The following is a 7,336-nucleotide window of genomic DNA, read 5'->3' on the forward strand; positions in this document are numbered from 1 at the left end:
TCTTCGATGATGGTAGTGTGCATCATCAGGTTACTTCCAGTAATTGCTCGATAAAATTCCTAGAGGACCTACACCTCGATATGTGTTCTGTTCTACTAACACATCTCCTCACATTTGTAGTTACGTAAGCACATGATGAATTGCTTATTTACTATTTTTGTGAACGATGAATTTCTTATTACTTAACTTTTCTATGCAGGTCAAGTTGGTATATACATCTTAACCTCAGCGAGTTGCTTGGTCAAGTTGGTATATATACATTTAGTCAGGCATGCAATACAAGTATTTTGTTATTTCACAAATCTTAAGTTTCAGCATTCGCTCCTTGATATATTACATATGATTATGTAGAGCTCAAGTGAAACGTACAATTTCTGTGAGTGAATATCCTTTGCAGAATTATTCATTGTTTACGCGAGTCTGCCAAACACAAATCATGCCACATTCTAAGTATATAACTATTACACTCATGTGTTTTTTACTACTACAAGAAACGGTATATTTAGATTATTTTGTAACTCATACTTTTACTTCTACAGAACTTTCTCTCTTCCAACTAGAGGACATGACTTGAGGTAGCTGGTAAAGATGTACAAAAACTGATGTTTTTTTTTGTTCTAACCTTTGTTGACAAGCAGTCCCCTATACTACTACTACTTAAGTCATATTCATATGCACAGATTGCACCTATGTGTTTTGTATACTTTTGGTACATGTCGAGCATCATCAATTCAAGAAAGGCGATGGAGAATAGAAGGGGACAGTATATCAAAACAACGAAAACGTGTAGGGTTAGATTTGAAATAATTATATTTTTACTCTAATATTCTGAAAATTATGGATGTATTACGAAAAAAGGCTAAGACATCTTATTTGTCTTACATTAGCTTATTAAATTGAAAAAAATACTAACTATTGCAACACCCATGATAGTGTGGCACAGGTATTATCTATGTGCTGCATTCAATATTACACAAGTACTATTTTGTATGAAAGATTGTAATCACCATTTATAGACTTCCGCTATCGAGAAAGATGCATATTTATAATATCTTGTGACACGGCATATTCTTATGTTAGCGTGCTATTTTATCATCTTACTTGACTGTATCAAATAAGGCAATAAATTCCTATGCTTTTTCAACTAAGTGACTAATGATATTTCATTTTGCATATGCTCAATTCACAGCGCGTGCTCATTTGCTTCTTCAACTAAGTACATAGTTGACAACAATAATTTTAATTAGCAAAGAAATACAATATCATTACTATATTAGTTGATCATAACACAAGTAATCTAAACCATATTCATTACCACACAAAATCATGCTAATGTGTCCCGCAACAACGTGCAGGGTATTGTCTAGTAGTATTTGTAACCAGCTCCAACTTATAGGAAAACCTAGATTAGAGATGGGTGTAATCAAGGTTTTGGCTCCCGACATAATTTTTTTCCCGAGGGTGTTCGGGATTCCCGGTTCCCGCGGTAACCGAGAAATCCCGACCGGTTCCCAAGCAAATTCAAAAACTAGAATTTGAATTTTTGAAGAAAGGGTTATTTTGAGTCGGAACTGGAGGTTTGCACAACCCGTCTGCTACCTAACTGGGCATTCTCCGTTCATTGCTGCATAATGATCATACTCCATATCAACGGTTCGAACTTTGTTGAAATTGGAGGACATGGAAATCGAACCCTGAACCTAGCGTTGCACACAATTATCCGGAACCACCAAGCCATGCTTTCGGCTTGTTCGACTTTCTAGACTATATCTTATATATTTATCTATTTTTGAGCGTTTAAATGCAAAAAATTCAAACAAAGTCGGGATTTTTTGGCCGGTAAGAGTGTTTACCGGGGGTATTCGGGAAACCCGGTTACCGGTCGGTAACCAGATTTCCCGACCGGAACCAAAACCTTGGGTGTAATAACTATAGCCCGCTTTTTGAAATGGCCGTCTCGAACGAAATTTTAGCAGAGACGGGTGTGATAACTATAGTTATATCTGATCTCTAATCTATAGTAACCTACACCAAGTATTTACTTACAAATCATGGTTAGCCGGAAGCACATCATTAGTACAGGGAGTGTAGATGAATGACTCAAACATAGGTGCACAGGGAGGGATACTAAGGCTAAATCGTGGGTAAAGTAACCCCAAATATTGTAACTTCGAGCTGTCTAGGTAGTAAGCAAACCCGTTGAAACTGTTGCCCAAAAATGCAATTTCCTTGTACGGATGGTAACCTAAAAAGTCGATGCCGTAGTTTTTGTAGCCCTCGAGGTTGCTGATCCCTTGTTCTTCCCTGTCGACAACACTATCATCACTGGAGTCCCATTCATGGTCTTCTTCGTCATTTAGTACTTTGTCAGGAGGGTTTAAAATCCAAGACTTGGCAGTATTTGTTCCTATGTTGCGCCGGTTGTAGTGTCGCAGAAAAGTAGGCTTGAGGTTAGCTTGATGCTTCACCTCCCACTCCGGTGTTCGGTGCGGTTCTGATGCTTCATGCAATATCCATACCTGAAGTTGGTACCCATGAATAGCGCTGTAGCAGACCCCATTGCTGGTTTTACCCAGATATCCAAAGGTTCTAATATATTTGTAGTCTTCATTGCCCTCAGTTACTTGTAGCCTTGGAGTTCTAATCACACGATACTTCTCCTCCAGTAATGACAACCTACAAAACATACAAGAATGTGCACACATGTGTGTTAGATTGAACAACGCACCAAGGACTGTTATAGCGCATATGCCCAGCTGAACATACAGTTACGCCCTACCATCCCAGATCTACCGGGAACACAGAACCAAATAAGGCCCTAAACCTCAATTCAGAAGACTAGCCTGACGAATGAGGCCTGCCTCACCTTATAAATTATGTTTTTTCACAACTTACTTTTGATGGAGTAAATTTAATATTTCCCCGTCATACACAAACTATGTCCTACTAGCTAGCTCAGGTCCATCTAAGCACACAGCCGAACTAATGCAATGATGCAATAGCAAAAGTGATTAAAAATCTGAACTAATGAAAAGAGTTAGGTAATATATTTTAACATTTCCCCTCGCGTCTAGGCTAGCACTCATCTCGCATCTAGATTGTAGATCTACATGATAGCCTTATACATGGGATCGATGAAATGACGCAACTAATTTATATATTTAATAGTGCATTGACCAGTTTTAAACCTTGAGACTTATTGACTTTGATGCCACATTTAATTGATGCACTAGCCAACATAATGAGAAGTTCGAACTGATAAAAACTTAAAAAGGGAAGACAATTTCGATGTGGGAGTGTGGGACAAACCTAATAAGGACAGCACAAAAAATCAATAAAATTCACAATGCATAAATTGTTGGTACCTCATAACAAAATCACCACAGCAATGGACATAGAGCGCTCCTCGCCAGTACACGCCGTGCCGTCGGATCGCCTCCATACCACTAGTGCGTGGTGTAGGATCTGACCACACGTCAAACACCTTAACCGCGACATTTCCTTCTCGGACAAAATTCTTGTCCTCCCACTGTCCGGTTTTGGACGAGAAGACTTGCACCTGGTACGAGTACGGGGGCCACTCCATCGGTCCGGTGGTATTGTACTCATGGTCGTAATCTGATTCGTTACCAGCACCAACGTGATCAGGTGGCTTGGGCTTCTCGGGCGCATCGGGGAGGAACAGGACGTCGTAGTGCAGCGACATGGTGGGTTCGAACAAGAGGTACAGACGGCGGCGGTAGAAAGGCAGGCGGTGGCAGATGGGTGGCACACGCGGCGGGGGCAGCGTCGCCCAACGTCGTGTCGCCGGGTTGCAGACGTACATCTCAAGCGTGTTCTCGTAGAGGAGGAGGCCGTTGCGGTGATCCAGGACTCCTCGGTAACTCGCCGGCCGGCCTGCAGGCAGGAATCGGAGCGTGCCGTCGATGGAGATCCCCTGCGCCGGCGCAACTCGGGAGAAGAAGCCGTGCCGCCGTTTATTTAGGTAGTTGACGAAGACGCCGCCGACAGGGCCCAGGAGCAGCAATCCGTGGGTGTCCACGGCGATGCACCAGTCCTTGTGGACGCTACGGCAGACGGCGAGAGCCTGCAACGGGAGGCGACGGAGTATGTCCACGAACAACTCATCGGGGAGATCCATCAATGGCTACCAGTTGCCTTCTTCGGGTTAGGTTTAGAGTTTGCCTGTCGGCGGCGCAGGGTCCTGGTCGTTTACATAGCGTTATTTTTGAGACTTCGAAGCCGAATAGGTTTAAAATTAGAGTTAGAACTTTTTAGAACTTGCAAGAGGGCCGGATACATCTAAAAAAAGGAGGGCTGGATACATCATATACATGTGTTCTCTTGTTTAAATAAAAGGATTTGCTGTCTCCTCCAATGTGCACTCGTCAGACCCTTTTTTTTTTTTGCAGTTCTCATAAATGCGAACAGAATTTTGCAGAAGAAATAATCACCGTATCTAATACACGGACAAAAGATAGTTTGCTTTTTCAGCCAACCAAACGCATTGGAACCCATGTCATGCATCCCATGTCTGGAATCACCACGCTCCAAGCATTCAAATACATAAATTGTTAAGCACAGTGCAACGGATTGAACGTGCGCGGTATAGAACGAAACCAAACAGCTAACTGCATCTGGATCATTACTATTCAGCCAGTGCAGGGCATGTGTGGCGTGCGGTAGGCGCGTCATGGTGGTCCTCGCATCGCATGAGGCAGGGGCGACACGCGCGCAGCCGCCATGGCGCTTCAGCAGCATAACTGATCCACAGAAGACAACGCCGGCAGCAGGGGAAGCACCAGATCTAGACTCCACAACTCGAATCTTATTAGGGATATAGATATACTCCATTGCATCACTTTTGCAATGGTTTTAGTTCAAATTTAAAATAAAACTACAACAAGAATTGAATTATGAAATAGAGGGAGTAATATAATAGATTAAGGTGTAATATAAGACTTTTATGTGCATAATAATCCTCTTGAAAATCTCTGCAAAATAAGGAAGTCACCCCAATAATAAACAAGGGTAAAAACGCCACAGACAGTACCGAAAAAAAAATGCAAAGGGTGAGTTCATTCCACTACAGTAACAAATACTATAGTATAGTGATCTTTGCACAATCAGGAATCATACGACTGCTATGCGCTTCTTTTTCTAAAAGTGTGTCGGAGTACAACAAATAAGTGTTTGGGTATCGTGCGGGTGGAGTTTAACTACATGCACACAACTACTAATGTAGCAGCCAAGTGGGGGGAGCTCTGTCAGAAGCTGCTGCCACCGGCATGCCATCCCACAAAAGAACCGGCCACTCCAGAACTCCAGCGCTGGTCGCTATGCCAGAGTCAGTGCGCCAGTATTTCTGCCTCCTAGCCTTGTGATCCTGTCGTGGAAGAAGTATACCTTGAGTAGCTCCTGGCCGATCTTGTACGATCTCGAACACCCTTGACCAATAAACAACGTTTCACTAGGCAGCTCAAACAATTCTTCCCATCGGGTACTGTCACCGTCGGACTGGAGCCTGAATAGTCGAATTCCTATAGTCCATTCTCCTTCAATGCTCCGGACAACCATAATGGGTTGTCCAGATGATTCAACCAGATACCGCCTTGTGAGTGCTCCTTGCCCCTTCTTAAAGACCTCGTCTTCATCAAGTTCTTCATCGGGTTCGAAATCCTCCCTCACTTGCACATTCAGCCCTCTGGCCACCCATGCGAAGCAAACCGTTCAAATCCTCAACAGGAACCAGCCGAACTACTTCCTCCTCAGACGTTAGGTACCAAAAGGTTCCGCTGATGTGCACCAGGTCCACTAGTTCAATGTCAAGAGGTAAATACCTTTGTCCAGCTAGCTCTCCGGCTCTTTGGAAGGCCACATTGCCACAGTCGCCCCAGAATATCATGTTCCTTTCCCATACTCCGGCTCTGTTGTTCCCCCCTTCCGCTATCTCCAGAATCGCAGCGACAGTAAAACTTTCAGAGCAAGGATTACCAGACAGAACTGCTGATGTAACTGTCACATCCACTTGGCGTGAGTCCACTGTCATGGCAATTGGTAACTGGATGCTCCACCCGCTGAACAAATGAAATAGCAGGTGTCTGCGAGGACTGTCAGATACAAGAAATAGCCAATCGCCGTCTGAAGCTCCAGCAAAGCGAGCATCTTGAACTTCGATGGGAATTGGACGATAGTTTCTGAAACTGTCTCCAGTCACGGAATAGTACAACAGCTCCACTGATGATGGAAGCAAGAGCCAGGGAAGCTGAAGTGGCTCACAGAAGTTCTGGACAGAATCTCTCCAGATCTACTGCAGCATCTGAGGCGGGCACGGTCCGCACGGCATGGCAGACGCCTGACAACCTCCTCGAGAAGATCTGGAGGTAGGTCGTCTAAGATCATTGGCCTTGCAGGCGCCAAGTTGGGATCCTGCTGGAATGTGCGACGTTGGGACAAATATTAATTGATCAAATCTATAATGAAACGCAGAACGTGGGCACCAAAACTTTAAGTAATAAAAAAATCAACAAAATCAGAATAATCGTATCTTAACGATTTGTTTTGATACCACCTAATGCGAAAAACACTCTAAATCCTGAAGTGATCTTAACCAGAGCAGGTCAGAGCAATATTGGTTATCCCTGTGGCTCGGCTAAGGCAAGCACACCTTAGAACCTCAGATCTATCTAACCTTTGGTTGTCTTAAACTTTTGTTGAAACCCTGCCTGTCCTCAAATGAGGGCATATTGATCATACAATCAAGTCTACAAGATTAATTTCTGAATTACCAACATTCAAAGGCACTAGGAAATTACCAACACATGATTTCCATATCTTGATTATGCATACATGCAGCATGATATTCCCTGGTCTACAATTCAGGTTATGCATGTTCTTTGCTGCATTCAACTTGATTGTTGGGTCACACCTACATGTATCATGTATGCACCTAATTGCAAGGAGAGGAGTATGCTACATGGAGCATCATGATACATTTGAACAAGTCGATGACTTACATCTTTTGATGATGAATGTGCAGCATGCATCTGCTCCCTCTTGCCACATTGCAGTATAGTCTGGATGTTCTGTTGAACAATATGAAAAACATTCAATATGTAAGTTATTGTCAGAGAAAATGAAGGATCTAAGGGGTAAACCGCTTGGTAAACACCAAAGTTTGGCTCAGGGAGGTTGGGCTAGTTGTATTTGTCATGAATAAAACATATTTGGTTATATGTATTTGCTCCAGGCTTGTTGACCAAGTTAAATCGCACAAATACATAACACGACTCCCAAACTTCCTAAATCTCTTCACAATACTTTGGAGCTCCTAATA

General features: G+C 43.0%; 1 pseudogene; it reads right to left on the reverse strand.

The window, feature by feature from the left end:
• Window positions 1-5,184: 5,184 nt before the first annotated feature.
• LOC139835974 (uncharacterized) lies at window positions 5,185-7,309 on the reverse strand (annotated as a pseudogene).
• Window positions 7,310-7,336: the final 27 nt, after the last annotated feature.

Source organism: Lolium perenne, chromosome 2 (genome assembly GCF_019359855.2).
Source record: "Lolium perenne isolate Kyuss_39 chromosome 2, Kyuss_2.0, whole genome shotgun sequence".
Classification (NCBI taxonomy): domain Eukaryota; kingdom Viridiplantae; phylum Streptophyta; class Magnoliopsida; order Poales; family Poaceae; genus Lolium; species Lolium perenne.